Source organism: Urocitellus parryii, chromosome 11 (genome assembly GCF_045843805.1).
Source record: "Urocitellus parryii isolate mUroPar1 chromosome 11, mUroPar1.hap1, whole genome shotgun sequence".
Classification (NCBI taxonomy): domain Eukaryota; kingdom Metazoa; phylum Chordata; class Mammalia; order Rodentia; family Sciuridae; genus Urocitellus; species Urocitellus parryii.
Window position 1 is genome coordinate 48,524,269 of NC_135541.1, and position 27,638 is coordinate 48,551,906.

Sequence of the window (27,638 nt, forward strand, 5' to 3'; positions counted from 1 at the left end):
CTCGGTCCCCCCACCCCCACCCCCACCCCACGGGACTATCTGCTTGCTAAATCTTCTAAGTTAAGATTATTATGGCTTTGTTCAACCTGTCATACGTTGGGAGCTTTGTTTTTCTCAAAATGTTATTTGGGTTCTGTTATAAAAAATAGCTTAAGTTATTCTTTCAACACATTTACAGTTAGTGCTGGGGAAATAAAGGCTTGAGAAAATAATTAGACTTTTCTGAGCTTCACTTAGCTGAATTCATGGAGAGGAGGAGAAGGTAGGTGAAACTCATGTTGCAACGCAGTGGAGGAAATTCCGAGCCACCGGTCAACAAAGAGCCAGGGGAAGTTCCTTGGGAGTAGGTTTTGCTAGGTCTCCTTAAGGGGCTGGAAGAGTATGGCTAGTATTCTGGGAAAAGCTAATCAGAATTCTTTATTTGCTTCACAATTTAGTTTGATCTTTCAAGATATTTAAATCACACACATCTGTGTTTGGGCAATTGTGCGTGTGTGTGTGTGTGTGTGTGTGTGTGTGTGTGTGTGTGTGTATGGTATTTTTGTTTGAATCCACTGGAACACCTACAGCTTCCTCTGGCTTTGGATCTAAGTGTTGAGATTTCTCCCCCACCAATTACAGACTTCTTGTCAACACACCTGCCTTTGAGGCTGCCACTGGGCCACTAGAGCTGTTGTAACAAGTGTGACAAACTCCATAACTTGCTACAACAAGGGAAATTTATTTCTTCACCGTTTTGGAAGCCTGAAGTCCAAAATCAAGGTGCTACCTGGCCACCCTTTCTCCCAAGACTTCAGAAGAAAATGCTCCTTGGCCTCTTCCCACTTGTGGTTCCAGACATTCCTTTCCTTGTGTTGTGTGACTCCAATCTGTGCAGCTGTCTCTGTATTTTCCTCTTCTGCCTCTAACAAGGATGCTGATCATTGGATTTAGAACCTATTCATTTACCCAGGATGATCTTGAGATTCTTTTTTAAAATAAGGTCCCATTTACAGAGCTTAGGGGCTAGGACATGGGCATATCTTTTTGGGAGCCATTCCAGGGATTTTACCACTCTGTGGCCATTTCCAACAGAGGCAGGACTACAGGGAGAAGGGTTAGGCACTCACGCCAGGTGAAAAATATAAGGACAGACCCCAGAATTCAGTCATCAAGATAATAGTTTCATGAAATATTTTTAAAATCAAAATTAACACAAAAAGTCAATTGTAAACAAAACTTAAATTTTTTTTAAGTAAAGATAGTATCAGTATTACTGATCATTTCTTTCTCCCCCCCACCCCTCCAATTCTGATCTCTGATATGGTTCAGCATTGCAATGAATTCCAGTAATAGCTCAAGCTTCCCATCTGCCATTTCCTTTGGCCCAATTTAGGTCAATCAACCTTCTCTGAAACTCTGCTCCAGGACACCAGTAAACTGTGAGCTGGGATTCTCCCTCCCTAGGCAGGCTTATCTCATGAATTGTGCAAACACCTCCTGAGAAGCTAATTAAAATGGAAGTCGGTGCTGCCAAATCTGGGAAGCCTCTGAGTGAGCATCATGAGGCTGCCAGAAACTGTATTAACACACACACCCAACCCCTAGCTGGGGCTTAGGGGCAGGAGAAGACTCTGAGGACAAATGGACCTGAAAGGTGAATAGATGGTAGAAGATGCTGAACCTCATTACCTAAACACAGATCCAGGCACAGGAAAAGCACTCAGTATGTGTAGGAAAGAATGGCTGACAGTGGGTGGATGGAGTTTAGCAACAGGGATAAAACAAGCTCCCTGCTTCCCAGCACCGCTAAGAAATAAGAAATGCTATTTAATTTGACTTCTATGCTACCATGAGAAGCTGAATTAATAAGACAGATCAGTAAATTGGGCCCAGTAATAAAATGAAAATATAAAATTTGATATAATAACAAGACAAAAATATTAAAAAATAAAATTACATTAGCAATATTTCAGCAAAAGGATATAAAAACACAGAATCTAAGAAGAAACTTAAGAGGAAATAGGACCCATAAGAAAGAAACACTTGAAGACTTTATCAAGTAGTGGTACACACTTCACTCCTAGGTGGGAAGACTCTGTATCCTAACATAACTCACTTACAGGCCTAGGATAATTTCAGGAAAACGATTGATGGTAGTTTGGGGGGTAGATACAAATAACTGATTTTAAAATTCATCTAAATGGTCAAAGCAGGAAATAAGCTGAATAATTTTTGGAAGAAAAAATAATTTTTGGACAAGAACATCCAGGTAATTAAAATTATTAGACACCATGATAATTAAGAAAAAGGATAGTAGAATAAGCTAAAAAAAAAAAAAAAAAAAAAAAAAGATGGACACATAAAACAGACCTAAAAGCCTATAAACTGAATTCCTTAAGTGTAAGATTTTTAAAATTTTTTTTTTTAGTTTTTGATAGATCTTTATTTATTTATGTATTTATATGTGGTGCTAAGAATTGAACCCAGGGCTGGGAATGTGGCTCAAGCGGCTCAAGCGGTAGCGTGCTCGCCTGGCATGCATGCAGCCCCGGTTCGATCCTCAGCACCACATACAAACAAAGATGTTGCGTCCACTGAAAACTAAAAAATAAATATTAAAATTCTCTTTCTCTCTCTCTCTTTAAAAAAAAAAAAGAAAAAAGGTATTTAAAAAAAAAAAGAGAATTGAACCCAGTGCCTCACACATGCCAAGCAAGTGCTCTACTGCTGAGCCCCAGCCCCAGCCCCAGCCCCTAAATGTAAAATTTTAAAATGTAATGGAGGCTTTAGAGTAAGTCATTTTGGAAGGGAAGTCCTAATAAATATCCATCAACCTAGAGCTATTTATTAATCATTAAAGAAAAATAGTTTTTCCCTTCATATTACATGTCACTTAAATTTAAATTGATTACAGAGTCAAAGGTAGAAATGGATTACAAGAAATTACAAGGCTATCTTATCTCAAGACAGAGATAGATTTTTCCCAGCATAAAAACAAGGAAAGGACTGCGACCGAAAAAAATTAATCAATGTCTTTCTCCATAAAATGTAAAATCTTTATGTCAAAACACCATAAACCAAATTAAGCATAACAACAAATGTAGAAAACACATGTCATGTATATGGAAAGCAAATGATTATTAGCCTTGAGTAGCTTGCTGAAAGTTTGATTTGCAAACTAATTCAATAAGAAAAAGAATATATGGGTATTCAAAAAGTTAATGAAGCTCATGCACAGAGGATTCATGTAAAAAGAGGTTCAAGTGGCCAACTGTGTATGAAAAATATTAGACATAAATAAAAAAATAAATGCAAGTGAAAATAACAATAGAATAGTTTCTCAAATTGATAGAATTATTATTTTTCAAGTATTTTTTAGTTGTAGATGGACACCATACCTTTATTTTGTTTATTTTTATGTGATGCTGAGGATCAAACCCAGTGCCTCACACATCCCAGGCAAGCATTCTGCCACTGAGCCACAACCCCAGCCCACGTAATTATTATTATTTTTTTTTTTAAAGCCCAACAGTGAGATTCTAGTAAAACTCAAACTTCTCTGTACTCACTTGTGGCAGAAGCCAAGTGCATTTTTGAAGTGTCTTGGGCAGTACATATCAAAAGCCTAAAAATCAGTCCAATTCTTTAACTTAGCAATTCTATTTTATGTGACATTGACTGAGGGAAGGACTTAAATATATATATAGACTTCTAAATAAGATATTCATTCAAATATTATTAAATATTCTTAATGTCAAACAACACAGAACTAATTATATGATAGAATCCTATGATGGCAGGAAAATAACTTTTGTGAATGATGTCCATATACCTTCATGCTGTGGTTAGGTTTAAATGAATTAAAAAGCTTTATAATAAGCACATAAACAGATAAACACAAGAGCACACACAAATACCTACTATAAGAAAAAAGAATCGTTAACATGGATGCATTAATGTTGACTATTCTCAGGTATAAGCTTTTGATTGGCTTCTTTTTTTTTAACAACGTTTCTACAATTGGAATGCATTATTTTATGACAAAAAGAATAAAGAATATTCTGTAAAGCTTTGACCATCAGCCATAGGCTGTCAAGGGTAGAAAGAGCACTAGCAAGAAGTTTAACCAATCCCCTCCTTTCCCCCATGCACCAGCCTCAGAGAGCTGGAGGGTGGGCAGAGGCCAGATGTTATTTCAAGCAGAGTAAATATGTATCCCTAAGACCCACCCTATTTCAGAGGATCCCTTTCAGGCACCCACAGAGAGAACTGACACCCCTCCACCTCCAGGATCTCAGGGACATTGGAAGGGTGTGGAAGGGCACAGGCGGCCAATGGCAATTTTCCAATTCTTCTCTAGCACTGGCCCTTCCTGCTGGAAACTTTAAAGTGGAGGATATGACCGGGTCTCAGTCCTTCCTACCCAGACCCTTGAACAGATTCGGAGCTCCTTTGTCCATGACTTGGAAGATTCCCTATGTATCTGAGAGGTGAAGTAACTGAGGAAATCATCAAATTCTATCCACCACACACCAAGTATCCCAAGGTTCTCAGGTTTATACTCTAGTATGCTTCATCTTAAAAATGTGGGCTATGGTTTGGTGGTAGAGGTTGTGACTGGCCAGGGTAGTGGTGGGGACAATCCATACACTACACTGTAAATGGCAGAGTCAGGCCACGTGCTGGCCCTGGTCTTGAAGGAGGTGAGGCATTTTCCATCAAGAGGAGGCAGGAAAGGGAGGACTTGCCAAGCAGAGGGAACAGTGTATGCCAGGGTCATGCTCAGGTGAGGTGTAAGGAGAGCTCTGCTTTATGGGAGCCAGGAGTTGGGAGGAATGACAGCTGATGGGGCTGGATTGTGAGAAGCCTGGAAGGCTGAGCAGAGAACTGCAGAGTCGAAAGCAAAGGGGTGACCATGGGAGGAAGTGGGAACTGTGCACCACAGAGCCCAGGTCCCAAGAGAAGAGAAGAGTCACCACCAACAGGGGGCAGATGGGCCCAGAATCGAACCAGAAGCACAGCACTGAGACAGCTAGAGCCACACACAAAGTCACCATCCCCAGGCTCAGGCCAGCCTGGTGGTTCTTGGAGAAGGGTGTAGATTGCAGGTCTGTCTTTCCTGCCCTTGCTCACATCTTCCTCTCCTGTGTCTCCAAGGGGACAGCCTGAGGAGATCGACAGCTTCCAAAGAAGATGGTGAAGCTGAGATAGACCAAGAGAGGAAGTAGCAGTCTGCTCACAAGAGTTTTGGCTGTGAGAGAAATCTCCAGAAAGGCTGAAAGGAAGCCTGGTCCACAGCTGTTCAACTGAGAGCTACAAGTTTAGTCATGGGTGACAGACATGCTTGGATGACTCATGAGCTTAGAAGACAGTGGCTTGTGCTGACGTCCCAGCTCCACCACTTTCTGGTGATGATGCGCAAATGATTTATCTTCCAGTCCTCAGTTTCCTTACATGTGCCCAGTGGACAGTAACCGTCTTTATCTTTAAGGGCCACTGAGAAGATAGGAGGATAACCGCGCGCAGGCTGTGAATAACACTGAATTGTTACTGTAAACTTTAGAAAGTTCTCTTCTCATCTTTCTGGAACCCAGGCCCACTATTTATATTTGTTTTAGAACAGAAGAGGAAAAGAACAAGTCAATCTCTTTTATATGAATTATCCTTTTTGTTCTCCCAGGGCCCCATAGGGAGGGTACTGAGATCTTCCGCTTGCAAAAAAAAAAAAGTTAAAACTCAGGGAAGCTAAACCACTCGGATAATGTCTCAAGCTCCTTTGATGCAGAACAAAAACTCTGTGTACCTCCCAGACTCCTGCCTGGTCCCTGATCCAGGCTTCCTCCAGCTCCAGTCTCCACAAGCCTTGAGTGCCACTGCCCCCCACACCCGTTGCCATGGCAACCTGGCTCCTGCCCCCTCAGTCAGGCAGCCCTGGAGCAGAGTCTTTGTTTAACCGGCCAAGCTGACCCAGGCCAGGACATAACCAGATGTGCCGGGCTCCAGACAGCTGCAGGTCACAGGCACCCCTTTTGACAGTGCTCCACCACACCCAGAGCCCGCTGCATGGCGAAGGATGGGAACTTGGAGTAAAACACTGATGAAAAACATCCGCTTGTGCCTTATCTCACAGGGAATCTCTGGGGCTGGAGGAAGCCTTTGGGGACCCTGAGGGCCCAGAAGGATAAGGGGCTGGGAACCATTTTAAAGAGGCAGAACCCAGGGGAGCAAACAGAATGAGGTGGAGGGCTGGGAGCAGGTCATTTCACATGGTATATCTTACAAGACTCCCCAACATAGTTTAGCCCTTTCAGCGTATATTGTAGGAAACCAAGGTCCAGCACACCAGAGGGTAGAAAGAGATGTGCTCATCGGTCCCTGTGATCTCTGTTCCAATTCTAGCCTCTTTTTTTTTTTTTTTTTTGCTGGGGGGACAATGGTACTGGGGATTGAACTCAGGGGCACTCTACCACTGAGCCACATCCCCAGCCCTATTTTGTATTTTATTTAGAGACAGGGTCTCACTGAGTTGCTTAGTGCCTCACTTTTACTGAGGCTGGCTTGGAACTCAAGTTCCTCCTGCCTCAGCCTCCTGAGTCACTGGGATTACAGGAGTGTGCCACCACACCTGGCTCCAGTTCTAGTTTCTTTACTTCTTTTGCTGTATGATCTTGGGCAAGTGGCCTGGCCCCTGTCGTGGTGCAACCGTACAGCTGTGCGACTTCCTGTCCATAGAGGCTCCCTAAGGGCGAGGCCTCATCCTGGGCGTTGGACATTTATATTACAATGAATCTTGACATAACCCCTGGAGAGGAGGGTCATTGCTTTCTGGCTCTCATGGCTGAAGATGTAGGCACAGTGTAGATCACAGCCTGTCCTTGGAGCTCACAGGGCTCAGCCTATGGCCTGAGCCTACTTATCCTTAATAAAGCAGAGTGACTCTGAGATTGGAAAGACCACTGTTGGCACTTCTTTTGTTTTCTTTTGATGCTCTTGGAGATGGGGGCAGGAGCCTCTAGAGACATTCATGACAGCTCTAAAGGACAGGGGCAGTGTGTCTCTAGTGCTAAACTCGGTCACTGGCTGAACACTGGCTCTCATTGCAAGGAGCAGAGCGCCCCTCCCTAGGCTGGACTCTGTTTCCGGAACCGTGGGCTTTGCTTTCTAAGAGCTTCAGATGTGTCGAAACTCTGTACAATTCAGGGGAAATCTTTGCTGGGTCAGAGCCGGTGCAGTGATCCCTCTGGGAGTTTCCAGGTTTGTGTAGGCTCCTTGTCAATCATATTTGTTGGAGAAGCTCTAGAGCTGGTCCAAGGCCAGGGTTCTCGTTACCCTGTTTGTGTTGTTGGTGGAAAACTCAAAGGCTACTCTTTTATAAAAGGAAGATCAATTGCTCAGCCTGATTGTCTTAAGAGGCTGGCATGAGGCTGGAGAGAAGGCCAGTGTCGGCGCAGGCCCACTATGCGGGGGTTTTACAACATCGCTCACTTGGCTGTCATGCTGCTGATGATGATGTTACCCCCGCTGTAGGGAAGGGAGAACCAAGTCAGCCAAGATCACTCAGCAAGTAGTAGAAATGGGAAATTTTCCTCTTTTCAATGCCAATATTCTTTTAATTGCCTATGATTCCTTGCTAATTCTGCAGTGGTGAGGCAAAAATTGTGTAGTGGTATGATAGCATAAACTGAAGCCAGATTCTTCAGGATTAAATCCTTGCCCCAAAATGATTAGCTGTGTGACTTTGTACAAGCTACTTAGTCTCTCTAAATCTTAGTTTTCTCATACATAAAATGAGGCTGATAGTACTAGGATTTGCTTCAAGGGGCTTTTGTGAATTTTGAAATGTTTAATATGAAGGAAATGCTTAGAACAGTATATTGACCTAGTATCAGCTACTTATATTACATAATTTGATTCAAGGAATGTATTGTCATTTTCTTACGAGGTTTGTAGTATACCCTGGAGGAAAGAAGAGAAGTTTTAAACAGTAAATCAGATTCTGCTAGATGGATGCTTCAGACTCATAATCCCATGTAGATCTCCAGAGCAATCCTATGTGTGAAGTGTTTAACAGAGGAGGATATTGGAGAACAGAGAAGTTAAGCCACATGACTAATGTTACACAGCCTCAGAGCATTAGAGCTGCAATTCAAACCACAGCCTCATACCACCATTTCCCTTCCCCCTCATCACACTTCCACTGCTCCAGGTAGAAATGGTGTGTGTGTGTGTGTGTGTGTGTGTGTGTGTGTGTGTGTACAGGTGTGTTGCTTGTGTGTGGGCCAGGAGCCCACCAGGGAGAGGAGGGCTGCCATCTGTGGTTTTGCCTCACTAGACAAACACATAATAAATTCCTTCCAGGTCCTCTGCCATTTGGTTAATACTTTAAATGGTCAAAGCACAAAGGAAATCAGCATCTTGGTGACTCCCGTGGCTCTTCAGAATTTGAAGACATTGGTCTGTATTTATTTGTTTGCTCATTGTCTGCCTACTGTGTGCCAGAACTGGGGCTACAGGAGTAAATGCAAGAATGATGTAAATAACTAAATAATGACAGCATGAATGAATATTCACGATGATAACAAGGATTCAAGAAAGTGCTTCAGGAGCTAAAGGGTAGATGAGCACCTAATCTTGAGCTGGAGACATAAAAGAAAGTGTGAAAAATTCTAAAGGTAGAAGAGAAGTTAACTAGTAAAGAAGGAGAGGATGAACACTACAGAGAAAATCGCATGTGCAAAGGTCCTGTGGGAGAAGGGAACATGAACTATTTGAGGAGCTAAAATATTCTCACTGTCTCTGGAGCACAGTAAAAGAGGAAGAAAGAGGTTCAAGATGAGGACTGAAAGGTAGGAAGGGGCCAAGGTTGGCAGGTCATTGGGGAGCTCATGGAATTGGTCCGTGTCCTCAAACAGGGAGGGAGCTCAATAAAAAGAATTAAGATTTGTAATACAGACTATAGAAATTCAAGCAATCTGTTTAGGTTTAGTTTAAAACAACAGAAGGATCATATTGTGAAGGCGTGACAGTCCTCAGCTTGCCTGCCAACTCAGAATCACAACTAGTGGCTATAGAATCATGTAGGGGACACTAGGGGGTCTCTCTGGATCCAGTGAGAATGCATATTGTTCTTCATTCGCAGGGTGGTCCTGGCATGGGCAGGAGCCAGCTGCTGTCACCCAGGGTGCAGAAAGCACCGTGGGTCTGGCATGAGCCCAACCCAGGTATGAATCACAACTCTGCCTTGACATAGCATCTGTCAGAACTTGGGACGTTTACTTAACAATTTAGCACTATCAGCTTCCCAAGCTGCAAAATTGATGTAACAATATCCACCTTCAAGGGGTTTTGTGTGGATTCGAGGAGCTAAATATCCAGCACATAATGGACTCCATCATAATAAACTTCCGTGGTATGTAAAGGGCAGTTAGGAAAACAATCATGGAATATTAAAAGTTGGAAATACCTTCGAGGGAGCAGGAAGGAAAAAATAGAAAGGCCAATTATTTCACCTTTTCACCACAGATTTTTCAGTTGTTTTCTGTGTACTGTGAAAACTCTCAGCACAGGGATCTGATCGCTGGCACGTAGGCTGTGTTGAATTGGACTCCCAGGACAAGGAGCAGTGTTTTGGAGAACACAAGTTGGCTTCCAGTGTGACTGCTGGGAAGTTCCGCCTTATTGAAACAATCCCCAGGGCAGGCTTGTACTCTGCCATCATTTTCCAGGTTTGGTCAATGGGAGGTGGTCCACACACCTCCATGTATAAGAAGATGCTAAACCGTAGCAACAAGAGACAGACTAGATACTAGGCTCTGCAGCAAAAGTTGAAGCTGCTACTCAGACACGTGTGAAAGGAAATAGGAAAGCATTGGATGATTTGCACGGGTGGAGCGGGACACTGAGGATTCAGGGAGAATCTCTTCAGAGAGAATACTAGTGAGCCGAGTCTCAGCTCCACCCAGAGTTTACTATATGTCATTTTTTTTTTTTTTTCTGGCAGAGCTCTGGGCACATAGTTGATATTCAACAAGCATTTGTTGAAGGGATGATTGAATGACCAATACATGAACACTACCTGAAATGGGTAAAGGGATAGAAAAAGAACATTAAGCTTCCTTAATTAACCCTGAGGCTGCAAATGCATGCAAGTTATAACACACAGGGTTGAGAAACCTTTCAGGTATGAGGAGGGAGCCACTTTTTATAATCTTTGAAGAGTGCGGAATGAGGTTCTGAAAGACTGGATATAGTTTCCTTTTTCAAAAAAGCTGAGTTTCAGAAATGATAAACCTGAGCCATCAATATGGGCAAAACCCTAAAAAATATGTCTAAACATCTAGTCATGAAAATAGTCACTACTAGGAGCTAGCATTTATCTGCTAGGTTTATCAGAGTGCCCTGATCAGCCATGTGCAAAAAATAGTTCATTCAAATTTTCAAGCGGGGGCGGGGGGGGGCGGGGAGGGTCAGCCTGCTGTGTTAATTGTGTGAGCTTGGATATGATGATAAGGTAGAGTCACAGTTAGTGACCCCCTTACCTGAATCACACTGATGGTGAGTTAGTCTAGTCAGGATCTCTAGATGGATGACCTAGGCCAGTGATTCGCAGTCCTGCCACCTGAATAGACAGGGGAGCTTTAAAACACATCAATACCTCAGAGATTCAGACTTCATTTATCTGGTGTGGACACCAGCCATCGGAATGTTTCAAAAACTCTCGGGTTCTAATGTGCAAAGTTTGAGCTCTGTTTTCTTAATGTCTGATTCTTGGCCATAGCCTTTACCACAGAGTTTAAAGAACAGATTGAAAGAAGACAGAGAAGCCACCTGTGGGGTTTGCAAGTGAATCAAAAGTAGGAAGTGATGGAATTAAGCTTAAAGTAAGCAAACAGACAGGAAAATGAGCAGAGACCCAAAATGAAAAGCCTCCATGCCCAGGTATTTCCTAGTGAGCTGAGCCAGCACGTGTAAAATCTGGAGCAAAAGCAGGCGCTTGGTAAATGTGCTCAGCACGGTCATCACATCAAATTCTCTTCCCTATGTTAGAAAAATAGAGGCACAAGGTGAGCCTTTCCAGCCTATGTTCATGCAGAAAGTAGCAAAGTGGGGCTTCAGTCCAATTCCTGACTGAATCCAGTGCCCCAGGTTTTATTGACTATCCTGGGTGTTGGTCTCACTTTTATTTTAGGCTGCAAAGAATGCTGGAAAAGTCACTTCTGGCATTTTAGAGAAGGAAACTGAGGCTCAGAGAAGATGAATAAGTTGCCCAAATACACATACAGAGGATGGTTAAGTCGGGATTGGGGGTAAGTTTTGTTTTTGTTTTTTTTTTTTTTAAACAACTTTAAAAAAAAAACTTTTCTTTTTTAAAAAAGAAAAAATGAGGAAAAAGAAAGAAGAGATCTGAGGAGAGGAGGGAAGGAAGGAAGGAAGCCAGTTTCTGTGCTTACAACCTTTCCAGAGCAAAGAAACTCTGGAAAAGTCTGGCTTATTCTACAGAAATGGAATGCATCCGCCAGTAGGGAAATCCCCAAGGAAGTTTCTGAGAAAGGCTCACAAAGGAGTCCTGGGTTCTCAGGAGCAACGCTGGATTTTTCTCTCCATAATCCTGAGATCACCTGGAGGGCAGGTTCCCTCCCACCATGTGTGGATTGAAAGGGTTAATTGAAGAGATGAACTCTCTTGTCAAGGAGAGCATTAAGAGCTAAGAGTTGACTTTGTTTATTCTGGCATAGAGAAACCCCGGGCAGAAACACGGAGAAAGGTAATGATGGTGTTTCACAGCAAACATAAAACATTTGACAAGGAGTTAATTCAGAAGGACTCTGGGGTGTACTGTGGCTGACTCTTGCTTCTGCTTGCTCCTGAAGAGCCTCCTCGCCCTAAGAGTATGCTCCAGTGATCTCTGAGAGTCTCCAGGTGGATCCACAGATATTCATGAACCAGTTTTATTGGCTACTGTGTTGCTTCTACTGCATTTGCTTGTTCTCTTCCTGTATCCGTGAGAGTTTCACCTGATGTGATGGAGCTGCCTCACTCACTAGTGAGTATGGGAATTAAATGAGATGACACTCAGGAAACTGCAATTTGGTATAATTAACGGCATCCATCATGGAGGAAAACAACTCTGCTAGTTCCTTCTGCAGGCCACAGGAATCAGGAGGGATGAGTAGAAGCACATTTGGAATATTTGAAGGAAAAGACTATTTTTTTCCCCTATCCATGATAGTGATTTAGACTTTAAATGTAGGAGGGCAGCCCAGTCTGGATGAGATAACAATTTCAGGTCTGAGTTGCTATATCTTGCAGACCTAAAAGCACCTGGGGCCCAGACTCCTCCAGCCTGAACCTGTCCACTCCAACCACCTTGGAGAATGAAGATAAGCAGAGCAACCAATGTGGGGTGCGTACGGAAAGGCAGGGCCTATGCTGAATTCTCCAGGTACGTGACCTCACCAAGTCCTTAAAGCACCCAGGGAAGACAATACACTTTACAGAGGGAAGAATGTAAGTTCACAGAGGTAAAATACCTCACCCAAGGAGGAATCAGTTTACCTGGCAGATTGTCTACAGACAGACCTGCAGAAAAGGCCTCCTTCCCCTCAAACCCCAAAATCATGGCTGCAACTGGGCCTCCCGCAAGTCTAGCCCAGGGTACTTTCCTGTTCCTCTTGTGGGAGGACAAATTTAGCTTCCTGGTGCTGCACCTTTAACTCTGAAACAGACAGAGGATTCACATGACTTTGCCTGCCCGTCCCTGGGGACAGCATGTACAAACACCAGCTGCAGCTGGGGCTTCTTTTGCACACTCTGTTTTTGGAGGGGCCTTGACCCATTGAGCTTACTCTCCTGGGACACCTGGGGTCAGTCTGCAGTGGGCAAGACATCTACTTTGCTGCAGGAAAAGCTGGGCTCCCAACACCAGGCCTAGCATAGAGATGCCCAATGTCCGAGAGGAAATTGCCAACAAGTTTTAGTGCTACTAGACTGCACTGGTTCTCCTCTCCCAGCTGATTTTCACAATTTCCTCTTCCTAGGACAGAGGCAGCATACACCAAAACCTACCTCTCTTGCTGGCAAAAAGATATGATCTCAGCAGAACCTGCAGGCAGCATTTGGGGGAAGAAAGCCTGAGTGTTCCAGCATCTATCTCCCAGGCTTGAGACAAGATTTTTCCTTCCACATTTCTATGTAGGTCCTTGGAAGGTATGTCTAACAGAGCCATGCTACATGTGTCTAAAGCTCCAAGATCCTGCATAAGGTTCTAGAGGTCTGACACTTTGTTCAATTCTTCTATTCTTCTAGAAAATATTTGCCTTAATCCTCTATTATTTCAAGATTCCCATTAGAGAATTCAAAAGATCCTCTATTGAGGATTTCACAAGAAGATATTCTTGACCATCCTTTATAATGCATGTCAGTGCCCCATAATCAAACCCAAATACAGATGGCCAAACAAATTTGAGCTCAGAGAGACTGAAACTGAAATTATCCAAAGGTTCATTGGTAAGATTCCCTAGAAACAGGCTCTAAGAGGGAGATTTGTACCCAGGTGTCTTGAAGAACACTCTCTGGGTGTTTAGTTGGGTTTTGTTTGTTTGTTTGTTTTTGCCACTATAACCAAAAGATCTGGAGAGAATGATTTTAGAGGAGGAAAATTTCATTTGGTGCTCATAGTTTCAAAGCTGTCAGTCCATCCATAGCCAGCTTCATTGCTCTGGTGAGCATAGCCCACCCACTCCGTTGTTCTGCCCCAGTGTGGCAGAACATCATCAGGTGGAAGGGTGTGGCAGAGGAAAGCAGAATGGCACCAGGAAATAGAGCAACTCCACTCACCAGGTACAAAATATATGCCCAAAGGCACACCCCCACACACACCTGTGACCTGTGTCCTCCAATCACACCCTACCCCCAGTACCACCCAGGTAATCCTTATGGGTGGATTAATGCACCGATTAGGTTAAGGCTCTCACAAAATAATCATTTCACCTCTAAACCTGCTTGCATGGTTTCACACATGAGCTTTTTGGGGGACACCTCATATCTAAATCATGACACCGGGGTAGTGTCCACAGGGAATGAGGGCAACAGGACTGGGCAGAGGGAGAAGCTGAACTGGAACAAAGCAGAGGTTTCAGCTGGTCCTCTGGGAGAGCTCTGAGGGTGGAATGACCCTTTAGAGATGTCCCAAATTAATTTCTCTGCTCCTCATATCTCTGTGCACCCCTTCCCCCAGCAAGGGTGAGAGGGCTACACAACCTTGGACCAGCAGTTAATTCCAGCTGTGAAAGAGAAATTCTTAAAGAGGAATTCGGCCACAGACCACCAGCAGCCAATGCTCCCAGTCCCTGGGGGCCCTTGAGTGCCTTCGCTTTGAAGAGGCACTTGAGTGGCACACCACAGCATCCACTATACAAGCTAGGACTCGCACTTCACAGGAAACAATCCTAAAGAAGAAAACAGTGGATGGCCTGGGGCCACACACTAAGGTGACAGAATAAATAGTAATGCTCAAGGATGTAAATCTCCAGGCAGGGTTTGCTTTCTCCTACCAATACATCTGCCATTTGCCGACCACCTCCTGTGGGCTAGCCATTGTGTTAAGTGTGCTACATGGATTTGTATATTAACTAATCAGATAGAAGCCCACAGAATAGGTATTACTACCTTCATTTTGTAAAGGAGAAAACAGGTCTCCAATGTGTTTAGTAGCCTATCAAAACGTCTGGGACATATTAGACATCTGTTGGTCTCCAAAACCTGTACCCATACAGGTTTGCAGCCTGCCCCTCCTGCTGCAAACCATGCTGTCACCACTGCTCACCAAGAACTCAACAGAAGAACGAGTCACCATTCCCTGCCCAGCAACCCCTCACTGCAAGAGAATTGCTTGTTTTGTCACTATTTGGGATTCTTTTCTAGCCCACCGTGATTCTCTTGTTTGCTTGATAAGATGAATTTCCGGTTCATCCAACAAGAGGTCCATAGGTCACAACTCTTTCACTACACATTCTTTCAGTCATTCAGCAAGTGTGGGTACTCACTGTGCTAAGCCTGATGCATTCACCCTCTCCGTCCACCTTATGCCATACGTATTTCTATCCCTATTTTATAGATGAGGAAAACAGAGGCTTGGACAATGCAGTCCTTTACCCAAGATCACACAGCCTGAATGTAAATGCAGATCTGCTTTGCTTTAACGCGGTTGTGTTCATTTCTTTACTTTTATTAAACAAATATGCTATGCCCAATGCTGCCGAGAAATGTGCTGGGGCTACCACACCCCTCGGGATATGTGCTCCAGTCCTGCCTTCAGTGATGTTGCATTCTGGAGCAAGAGTCACAAATACAAAGGCCAACGGGGCTTTGAGTGAAATGGATGGTGGGGAACATGGGGGAGCAGAGTTACTCAGTGGCTTCTGGAGGCAGTAGCTACTCACTGCGGCCAAATGTTGCTAAGTGAAAACACAGACCCCCAACTGCCTTTTCATTGTTCGAGAGGAGCCAGAAATTGTATTTTATTTGAAACATCTTGATATTTTAAAATTAGGGACTAATTTAACCATTCTGTCCTCATGAATGAAGGCTATGCAGAAGGTATAGGTGGTCCAGATTGAGCCCTGGGATACTACAAATGGCATTTGATGCTGAGACTCCTAGAGAATTGGCCCGCCTGAATTCAGACGAATCTCACACTGAAAGATCAAGTACACTCTGTACTCTCACCAAGTCCAGAGACTTTACCCACGTTACAGGAAGCTTCAAGCTGTATCTCAAAGTTTCCTTGCTAAAGGAGCCTTGCAGCCTGTGCAGATCCTTTCTCTTATCCCCTTGAAGCCTTATTCTTTTACTAAGACCAGACCATTCATTGACCTTCTGTCAGGAAATAGCTCAATTGTGGACGTCTGCAAACAGCATGAACAGGCTACGTGACCACCGCTCACGGCCTCCTTTCCCCTTCTCATTCCTGCTGCTACCAGATGGTCCTGAGATAATGCCACGTCTTTCCTGCAAAGAATAACATTCCCTCGTCATTCTGTAGTTCCCTCTGATCATCCTGGGAATGCAGTTTCTCAACCTCCTGCCTCCTGTCATTGCTTCCCTTGTCTTATCTTTAGAGAGCTAGAGGACCTGAGCTGGTCACTTTCCAGGAAGAGTCAATCATCCACCATGGTAGGAGTTGAAGGACTCACATAGACGGTATAAATGTGCAGGCTTGGGGTTCCAACTCACCCTTGGATGATTACAGAATATTTGGTACCACCCTATTGTATCCAAAATTATCAGTAGTATCAATCTCACCCATTCTCTTAGCAAAGATTCATATTCTCTAATCAAACAAATGGAGTTCTTGCCTCTCACAAATCCCCTGGGAGGTATACACAAGATGACCTTAGCCCACAAACCTGGCATTCAGCCAAGCTCTGGTCTTTGATTTCAGCCCTTCCCTTGGTCCTCCACATGACTCTAGTGGCAGTTAAACAGCATCTCTCATTAGCTTTGCTGATGACATAAGAGGCAAGGAGTGGGGAATCTAATCAATAGTAACTGCCTGCTCCTGGATATTAATTAGTAGAAGAGAGAATTAGGCCTCAGAGATGAGATCATTGTTAGACAGAAGAAAGACCTGCTACTACCAGTCTGGATCATGCATATTTTAAAATGCAAAATTGAGATCTGACACACAAAATACAGAAAGATGGCAGATGCCCTGGGCTCACTGCTTGAGATACCAACATTTGAGATCTCAATGGTTATCGAGCTACCCTCCCAAGGTATGTTATGCTATCATTTAAAAGTTTTGCTGAGGCACTCATTTGGATCAAACAAGGAGAAGCAAGTCATTTATCAAATAAGTGAACCTAACTGACTGTCTGACATCTACCTCTATGCAGCTTTGTCTCCACTTAATGCATGATTTCATTTCATCCTCCAAAAAGCCCCGTTGGAGAAATATTATCATCCTCATTTATATATTAATCTCTAGGAGATCATGGGATATGGGAATGTTCACAAGGATAAAGATTTGAGACCATCTCAAAAATATGTCATTATATATGTCAAGAGTCTCCTGGAGTAATTTTTCTCATCTTGTAATGAGCCAGCCAAAGTGGGGGGAAAACACATGGGTGCATGTGGGAAGAATTTTCTGACCATAGTGCAAGCATCCTTGAGGCCTTCCAACATCAAGATCTAATTGGAATTACCATGGCCTCCAGATCCACCAACTAGGGAAGATATATCTCAGCCTGCATTGCCAGTTCTCTGGGCAAGTCCTTTGTCTACAAGGACTATCTCTAGTTCTTTGGGAATATTCCCAGGCCAACCATCCTGCAAATATACAAACAAATCCAAATGGATTTTTAGGGATGTGTAGACTTTACAGAAGTTTTGTTTGTTTGTTGCAGGGAGAGAGGACTACCGAGGGCTTTCCTGAAGAACAACTTGCCACCATTTTACTCCCCTTCCTCCTCCTTTTCCATTTCTTACACCCTCATTCTCCCAGGCCTCCAGGATCTATGACTTTTCTCTCATGCAATACTCTAGTCCCTTCTTGAAGCATCACCAGCCAAAGCCCAGGCCTTCAGGGGCTGAGATCTGCTGCCAGGGAGATTATTAACGTGTTTTTTCATGAAATGTTCTTACAAGTGTGTCTGAAAGAAAAAAAAAATCTCTACTTTTGGTGATAAAACCATGAGAATGGTCCTAAAGCAGAACAGGATGCCCCAAGAGAGATGGAGATTGATTTCTCTAGAGAACCATGTAGGCGACAATTGGAGAAGGATTTAGGTGGATGATGAGACCAAGGTACTTTTAAGATCCTTCCAGTATAGAGATCCTCAAGAGTTCTAAGTACTCCCATATTTTGATAGCAGACAGATGGAGGGTTGAGTTAGCGCTTCACCCCTCACTAGCTGCACAATTATGGAACCTTATATATACTCTCCAGGACCCATTTCCCACACCAGTAAAATACAATTTATCAGTTATCACTGACAGCTGATAAAAGGTTTAACATAATGCCTGATACTAGTAACAGCACCATATAAAAAGGGTTGCTAGTATCATCTTTATTTTACTGTCATTGTTTTATTGTTAGGTTGTCCAAATCAGAGAGGCACATAATTACCTGAGTGACATTACAAGGGTCACTTGACTGAACTGGGCCTCAGTTTCCTCACTTGAATCTCTAAAGTGATTATAAAAATCTTCTCTGACTACCTCCCACAGTTGTCATGAGACTTCCATGATACAATTAAGGTAACTATACTTGACATTTCTAATTATCTTAAAGATTAGTCAAAATGATGGAGTTTGCCACACCCTCTTTAGATGCCTCTCCTATAATTTCTGTTCTGGGTCATCTTCTCCCCAGTGTTTTTGTGTTGTCCCCAGGTTGTCTGGGATCTACTGAGGCATACTAGCTGGTATAGTCTCCTGAAGAAATAACCTAAATCTTTTGTACTCTCATTGTCCATGAAAATTTTACTTATCCAGTGGTCCCATTAAGAACTTATCAATGACTCTGTAAGCTCCTATTCTTAGAGAACATTTTTGTAGTTTCAATCAGAGTCTTCTTATCCCATAAATCAATAGGAAAACATGGATGGTGGGATTATTTTCGCAGAAATAAACTTGATAGTGCCAGAGCAGGAAACAACCTGTGTTAGCTAAAGTTAGATCATACTGCTCTGTATTGTGTCCCATGAGAACTCTGTCCCAAGCCCCTCCTGATCCTCTGTGAGATATGTGGACATTGGTGTTCTTGGATCACCAATCATTACATACCAGACTGCTTTTTCTGTGTGGCCAGAGGCAGAGGCATGAACCAGATGACCTCTAGAGTTGACTTCCAATTCTTGGAAGCAAATGTCAAAATTCCAGGCAAAGACATTACAGCCCTCTGTCATTTCCTCATCAGCAAACATTTACTAAACATCAGGAAGCCAGGTACCTTGCTAGACTGAGGACACAAGGTAAATAAGGTGCAACATTGATCTGAACTGCATGCAAGCCTCTTTCCTTGAATCTAAATATAAGAATTATAAATTCCTATTTAGAAAAGGAAAAAAGAAAACCACTTTTCACATGCATTTTCTCATTTGATCTTCAAGCAAATCAAGTGATATGATAACTGATTTTCCCGTGTAACATAGAGGGCAACAAATCTTAAAGGACTTAAGGAATTTATCTGATTTCTAAGAGCCATTAAGTAGTAGAGCTGGAATTTGAGGAAAGTGGGCATTTCAAGCCCAATGTCCTAGACTGTGTCATCTGTCCCTGGGATTTTAGGCCTGTTGAAAACATTAGCATGGACAAGAGAGAGAAGTATGTATCAGAATAAATCCCTTGGTTCTCCTGGGGTATCAGATACCTCCCCCTCCCTATACCCTTGCTCTTTCTGCAACCAGCAACTAAAGGCAGGCAAAGGTACAAAGACAAGGATGGATTTGCACCTGGAGGGTTGTGCTACCTGGTGGATTTATTATCTTCCTCTTCATCAGAGAGGCCTCGAGTGTTCGGCACATTTCAGAACTGGAACAAGACAGTCATGCACAAACCCAGAAATCTAGTTTTAGAACAATTTTAAAGCTCCTAAGCTTTTGGCTGGAGACAGAAATTTGGCCAGGGGGTTAGTAGGTTCTCATTTGGATGGTGGGGGGTGGTGGGTGATAATTGTCCACAGTTTCCATGACAACCACATTTTTCCCTATAAGTAGTTCTGCCTGAAGCACAATGCAAGCTTGTTAGCAATTCTTAATTTTCACAAATGACTGATCAATGACCAGAAATACATTTCCTTTCTCTAGCATATGACTTATTCCCAACAATTCTTTTGCATTACAGACAAATTTAGTGTTCATGGAAACTATCAGAAAAAGATTTAAATAAACATTCTCCAAGCCCTTAATGATCCAACTACTTCTAAAAATAGTCTGTAACCAGTATTCCTCCAGGCCAGACCAGCTTAGGTCTCAGTAAGTCTTTAAGAAAACAATATTTCTCTGCCTTTTTCTTTGCTTGCTGCTAAAGTGATCCCGGCCCCCTCAAATTCCTTCCTTGCTTATTCTAGGAGCCCTCGAGGACTGGACTCTTGAGAAGAGGTCTTAATCACCATTTTCCTCTTTTCCCATTACAGAGGTAATGTCTTCTCTTAAAGCCAAGATTAGAATTTCCATGATGCCAGAGCCACTATGCTATGACCTTGCTTCTGAAACGTGGTGACCTCTCCATTCCAGCTGTGATCTGACATTGGCCCAGGCAGTAGACCTTTGCAAGGACGTGCCTTTTGAGGCCCGTCCCACAGTCCTTCATATGTGCTTGGAACCATCTGTATTTCATGATGCAGACAATTTCAGTTTAGGAAACTAGGACTCCTGAGACAAGCTGATGCCATCAAGCGTCTGCGCTGCCTTTGCATCAGGAATTGAACCAGCTCAGGCTTGACCAAGAGCTAATGATAAGTGTGCTGTCAACAATTGGGTCTCTTATTCCTGAAGTAGTTAAACTCATCCAACTCCCATCCTCAGAGTAACTGGGGAAAGAACTGAGCTTATTTTCTCCTTTGCCTGGAAGAAGAAAGGTAAGGAAGCAACTTGGGGCATAGTTCTTGATGGACAGCTGAGTGACAGTATTTCTCAAACAGAAGTCAGACAGCTGAGTTTACAAGGGCAGAGATATGGATGATTTGAAACTAAAGATTCTTTCAGATGCCGTGTTTGTTATTTATTTCCTGCCTTACTCCACAGAGAAGTTTAGGTAACTGTCAGAGATATTTAAACACACACACACACACAAAAAAAAAAACCAAAAAAAAAAAAACCATAAACAAGTCCCTATAAACAAAAAAAGAGACAAGCACGACTCGGGTATAAAATCTAGTTGAAATAAGGTCATGCAAAAATGCCACTCACGTGGTCTAAGCTTGCCAGCATTGACAAAAAGGAAAACCCCATGAAGGTTATGGGATTCTTAGATTTCTTGGAGTTTGTTTTACCCTCCTCAGAAAGATAGCTTATTATACAAAGAGAAATAAATTTCTCCCAAGAGGTCTTATAAAAGTGTGTTTGATGGGTAATTCTAGAAAATGTGATTGACAAAATCAAGGAAAACACTCACTGGGCAGAAGGTGATGGTAATCAAGCAAAAGGCTGTGCGTGAGAATGGAAGATTAGAGGCGTCCCAGCTGGGAATTGTGGGTCTTGCTCTCTTCTGCCCCTCTCCTTGCTGGTTTCTCCCTTGTTTTATTTTTTGCTCCAACTGTACTACTCCTTCCACAGTGTTTTCCTTCAGTGGCTCCCTCTCTCTCTCTCTTTCCCTCTGTGAAATCATTTTTTCTCGTCCTGAAGCTCAAGAAGGACAAAGTTGTTAGTCCAAGGTCATACAGCTGAGTAGTACAACTGACATCTCTTAAGGCTCTGAGTGGGAGCCATGTTTCAAGCCCAGTCTCTGTCCTAAAACAGTTGATCGTTATTTCACACAAATATTCATTGAGTTCAAACGAAGGTGATCCCATCTAGTCTTGAGACTTGACACGACATCTGCTTAGTCATGTCATCCAAGTTGATGCTTCTGGGGCTGGCCCCTATCCTGAAACCCCAGCTCCTGTACCCAAAGCCTCTGAGCATGGCCACTTGGATGTCTAGGAAGGACCATGAAGTCTGAGGTTTTCCTCCAAAGAGTTTCCTGCCCAAGTCTTCTGATCTCAGAAAATCTCCATTTACCCAGTTCCTCTAGTCCCTTTTCTTTCCCACCCCAATGAATACATTAGGAAACCTGTCAAAACCCCATCACTTCATACCATCCCCTGCACCATCATCCCAGTCCAAGTTCATGCCCTTCTGTTCTACTGTTAACGTGGTCTCCTATAAGCTCCTTATTTCTGATCTTGCCCTGGTCCCAGGCCAATATCTCCACTGTGGTCTTAGTTTAAACTAAGTCTAGTCAAAACTAAATCAGATCTGGCATTCCTTTGAGGTCTGTTCATTCATTTGAGGCCTCAATGGCACTCAGGTATATGAAATGCCATCTCTTTAAAGTAATCTTCCTCACCACCCAACCCCATACGCTCCCCTCTCCTCTGCTAGATTTTTCTTCAAAGCACTTATCATCTCCAGTTATATTACACCCAGGTTTTCTTGATTGTTTCCCTTGGTCAGAATGTAATTCTGCTACCTTCTGGTACCGTTCAATGTTACCTTCAGATTGAACAAAACCTAAATAAGAGAGTGGCTTCAAGTTTGTATGGGACCTGGTCCCTGATTATCTCTCTGAACACATCTCCAAGCACTTTCCCCTTTCGCATGATACTCTAACTCACTGGTCCTCTTGTCCTGGGGCAGGCCAACTGCATGACCTCCTCAGTGCCTTTGCACTGGCTATTCCCAACACCTAGAGCTTGACTTCTGTGTTAGCTTATTGTGGACAAAATGCCTGAGATAATTAGATTACAACAAGGAAAGGTTTGTTTTGGCTTACAATTTCAGAGGTTCACTTGACCCTGTAGCTTCGTGCCTATGGATAGGCAATATCACGGTGTGAGCACATAGCAGAGGAGGTCTGTTCACCTCAATGGCACTCAGGTGCAAAGAAAAGGAGAGGAAAGGGCTGATGTTCCAATATACCCTTAAAGGGCAAGTCCCGGGTGATTTAACTCCCTTCCACCAGGCCCCACCTGTTAAAGGCTCCACCATCAGTAGCACCACAGGCTGGGGAACAAGCCCTTTAACACATGCGCCTTTGGGGAACTGTTGAGATCCAAACTCTGACAGTTCCTCAGGTCTTCATGGGACTGCCTCTTCGGCGGAGACAGAGACAGAGAGAGAATTTTAATATTTATTTTTTAGTTCTCGGCGGACACAACATCTTTGTTGGTATGTGGTGCCGAGGATCGAACCTGGGCCGCACACATGCCAGGCGAGCGCGCTACCGCTAGAGCCACATCCCCAGCCCCGGACTGCCTCTTTTCTACATCTGGTGTATCAAACACCATCTCTTTAAAGTAACCTTCCTCATCACCCAACCCCATACGCTCTCCTCTCCTCTGCTTTATTTTTCTTCAAAGCACTTATCGTCTCCAGTTATATTACACACAGGTTTTTGTTGATTGTTTCCCTCAGGCAGAATGTAAATTCCATGATGCAAGGACCTTACATATCTGGTTCCCACGGTATCCTCAGTATCTAGCAGCAGAGCCTGCGTGTCAGACAAACTGTTGTTGAATAACTGGTTGAATGTGCCAGGTGCATAGAGAAAGTTAAGTATCTGTTAATGGAATGGGTTCATACGACCTGTTCTGGAGATGCTAGAGTGCACACAACAGGTAGCCTCACATGTACATGGTGCTTAGAAAAAAATACATCACTAAATAAGTAGTAGCAATCAAGTGAGAAGAGTGTTGTGATAGGAGAAGTTCAGGGAAGTGGCAGGAACACCTTAGACGTATGACCTTAGGAAACTAACCTCTCCCAGCCTCACTCTCTACCCTTGTGAATAGGGATACTGATATTATCAGGTGTGTGGCTATAACAAGGAGGAAAGGTGATTGTGTGCAAAATGCATGGCAACAGTAAATACTCAATAAGTTTCAGCTCTGATGTGACTGTAAGATATTAATGAAAGTTATATTTCACGGCATTCTCAGTATCTTTTCAACTACCTTCCTCCATTGGAGATAATGACTCACATTTTGAATTTTGTTCTGCCATGTTAGAAGCAAGAAGTCTTTTCCCCAACTTTTTTGAAGTTTGAACGTCAATATATAGTGTTCTCCTCCACCCAGAGGTGCCACACTCTTTGATTGAGAACAATGAGCTGCCACAGCTCCTCCATGGACTCCACCTTTAACAAAGGGGTGGCTGCGCCCAGCCTTGGGGTTTCCAGGATCCTCAGTCTAGCATCACTGGCATGAACCAAGGCATCTGCTTCCAGCTGCAGGTGGTGCCGGCACCTCATTCACAAAGGGTTGTTTTTCCTTGAATGGCCCCCTAAGCCCGATTCTGTGGCCCTCTTGAAAATTCTGTGAGCTCCCTAAGATCCTTGCTAAATTCCTTTTCTGCTTAAACTAATTAAGGTGAGCTCTGTGTTTGCAGCTAATAACCTGGGTGACATGCAGATAGATTGTAGGAGTTAGAAAGTGGTTTAGGATCCAGTACTGTGCATACTGTGTTGGTTACTGGTGAAGGGCTTGTACAGGTCAATAATAATATTATTATTAACAAGGCTTTCTGAAGAGGCCAGGAAATCCTTCACCAAGGGAAGAAATCCTGCGTGATTACTTAAAGGAAGCATCTTTAATCTAAGCAGGCAGGTGCACTTGTACGTTGTGTTTCTTACTCAACAATTATTCATTTAAGAAATTGTTTCTTATAACATCCTGGGATGGGGAGTATCCTGTTTTGGCTTTTCTATTTTGCAAACACAGAAAAATGTCAGAAGTTAATTAGCTCATGCATGTGTAAACTAGATTTGCTGTTGAACCTGCAAAAGCCTTCTGTGGGAAAAGCTGGTTCAGAAAATCCGTATTGAATACCTATTCTGCTTAAACTAATTAAAGTGAGCTCTGTGTTTCTGTGCAGAGCATTGTGAAGGATACAGAAATGCATGGCTACTCAGTCACCACTTACTAAGGATGAGTAAGGATACCAAGATATACCATGAAGGCAGAAAAGAGAAATGACCATTTTGTGGTGGGGAACTAGAGTTACAGGAATAAAGATAAGCTGAGGGGCAAAAGGGGTGTTCAAAAAAGACCACGGTAAACGCCGTGAACTTGAAGAGTTGGGCTTTAAAATATGAATAGAGGGCTGGGATTGTGACTCAGAGGTAGAGCGCTCACCTAGCATGGATGGGCCCTGGGTTTGATTCTCAGCACCACATAAATAAAATAAAGGCACTGTGTTGTGTCCATCTACAAAAAAGATTCTCTCTCTCTCTCTCTCTCTCTCTCTCTCTCTCTCTCTCTCTCTTTCTCTGTCTGTCTAAAAAAATATGAATAGAATCTAGACAGTGGGTAGAGAGCAGGGCAGCCAGGATGCTTGGAAGGACACCAGATAGCAGCAGAGGGCACAATGGTGAGGACACACACAACTATTCTCTGGGCAGAACGTTCATATGGAGGAGGCTTGGAAGACAAGAACTAGGAAACGTGGTGAGGATCAGGGGTTTACATCTCATCCTACAGACAACTATTAGCCATTGGTTGCCTTTTGGTTAGAAGATTTTAAGAAAAATATAAGCAAATATAATGGGAGAGAATGAAAGGTAGAATAAGGAAGGCAGGAATTCAAATCAGAAGTCATTGCCAGAATCTGCACAGAATACTGGCCTTGCCCTGGGATTGAAAAGAAGAGGTGAAATAGGAAGACTGTGCCTGAGTAATTCCCAGCTCTTAGTGACCAGTTAATGACAGATGGGGAAATCTACATTGGAGGAGCTAGAGGAGCCCCAGATCTACATTTCTTTGGAATCTGTTGTCTACAGACCAACTCTGGCAGAATCACTTAAGAGTACTTGCTAGAAAGTCAGAATTCCTGTGCCTTACTACTCTTTCAACCTACTGAATCAGGATCGCTGGGACCAGGACTGCTACCAGTGTGCAGTTGAGCAGGCTCCCCCGGTGATTCTTAAAGCCTGTTAAAAGTTTAAGAACACCTGCCTTAGAGATGATTTAATCCACTATGTCTGTTTTAAAGATGTAGAAACTGGGGTTCATTGATCATATATCGTCTTCTGAGAAATGTCTCTTCAGTTCCTTAGCCCATTTATTGTTGGGTTGTTTGTGCTTTTTGGTGTTAAGTTTTTTGAGTTCTTTATATATCCTGGAGATCAGTGCTCTATCTGACGTATGTGTGGCAAAAATTTGTTCCCAAAATGTAGACTGTCTCGTCACTGCATTGTCTATATCTTTTGCTGAGAAGCTTTTTAGATATACAGTCAATCAATAAATATATGAAAACATGTTCAACATCTCTAGTAATTAGAGAAATGCAAATCAAATTTTGATTTGCATTTTTTAAAATTAAGATTTCATTTCACTCCAGTCAGAATGGCAGTTATCAAGAATACAAACAACAATAAGTGTTGGCAAGGACGTGGGGAAAAGGTACACTCATACATTGCTGGTGGAACTGTAAATTGGTGCAACCAGTCTGAAAGTAGTATGGAGATTCCTTAGAAAAATTAGAAAGGAACCACCATTTGACCCAGCTATCCCACTCCTTGGTCTGTACCCAAAGGACTTCAAAACAGCACATTACAGTGACATAGTCACTTCAATCTTTATAGCTGCACAATTCACAATAGCTAAGCTGTGGAAGCAACTTAGATGCCCTTCAACAGATGAATGGATAAAGAAACTGTGGTATATATACACAATGGAATATTACTCAGCATTAAAAGAGAATAAAATTATGGCATTTGCAGGTAAATGGATGGAGTTAGAGAATATCATGTTAAGCAAAGTAAGCCAATCCCCAAAAACCAAAGGCCAAATGTTCTCTCTGGTAAGTGGATGCTGATCCATAATGCGGGAGAGGAGAATAGAGGAACTTTGATTGGGCCAAAGGGAGGGAGGAAATGGAAGGGGGAGTGGGGTAAGGAAAGAGGGTGGAATGAGATGAACATCATTACCTTAAGTACATGTATGACTGCACATGTGGTACAACTCTACATCGTGTACAACCAGAGAAATGAAAAACTGTGTTCCATTTGTGTACAATGAATCGAAAAGCTTTCTGCTCTGATGTAGAACTCATTAGAACTAATAAAACATTTTTTTTTAAAAAAAAGAAACTGGGGTTCAAAGAGGTCAAGTCACTTTCTCAAGTTCACACAGCTATCTGGGATTAGGATGAAGTCTTCTGATTTATAGCTTGCCTGTTCCTGCTATCCTGGGTAAGGTTTGCATCTAATAGTTGGATGTTGCAAGGAAGGCACTATTTTTCAAAGTAGTGAGGCAGGGAGATGTCTATCAATGGATAAATGGATAAAGAAAATGTGGTATATATCAATGGCATTTTACTCAGCCATTAAGAAGAATGAAATTATGTCACTTGCAGAATAATGGATGAATTTGAGAACATCATGTTACGTGAAATAAGTCAAACTCAGAAGGCAAAGGGTTGTATGTTTTCTCTCATATGTGGAAGCCAGAGAGGAGAAAGAAAAGAAAGGTGGGGGGCATTTCATGAATATCAATGGGAGATCAGCAGAATGGAGGAAAAGGACCGGGGGAGAGAGGAGGGTAGGAAAAGGGAAAGTCCTGGGGAATGATATTGACCCAATTGTATTGTTGTATTATGTGCATGGACAAATGTGTAGCAACAAACCCCACCTTTATGTACAACTATAATGCACCAATAAAAACATGGAATAAAAAAGTAGCAAGACAGAGAGACCACACTAAAGCCTAGTAGAGCAGATGAGATGGCCTTAAAACCTCTAGCAAGCTGATGTCTGCTTGTGGTGGCAGAGCAGGACCATCCTGTACGGGGGCTGCTGCTGCCAACCTGGTTCTCTCACCACATTCCTGACTCACAGACTCTGAGCATGTGGTTTTATGGGAATGTCTTCGCCCAGGGCAGGGTGACCCTAACACAGGCCACATGAAGGGTGTTGATTCACATGGACCACCCTGGCTCTTCCAACAGACAACA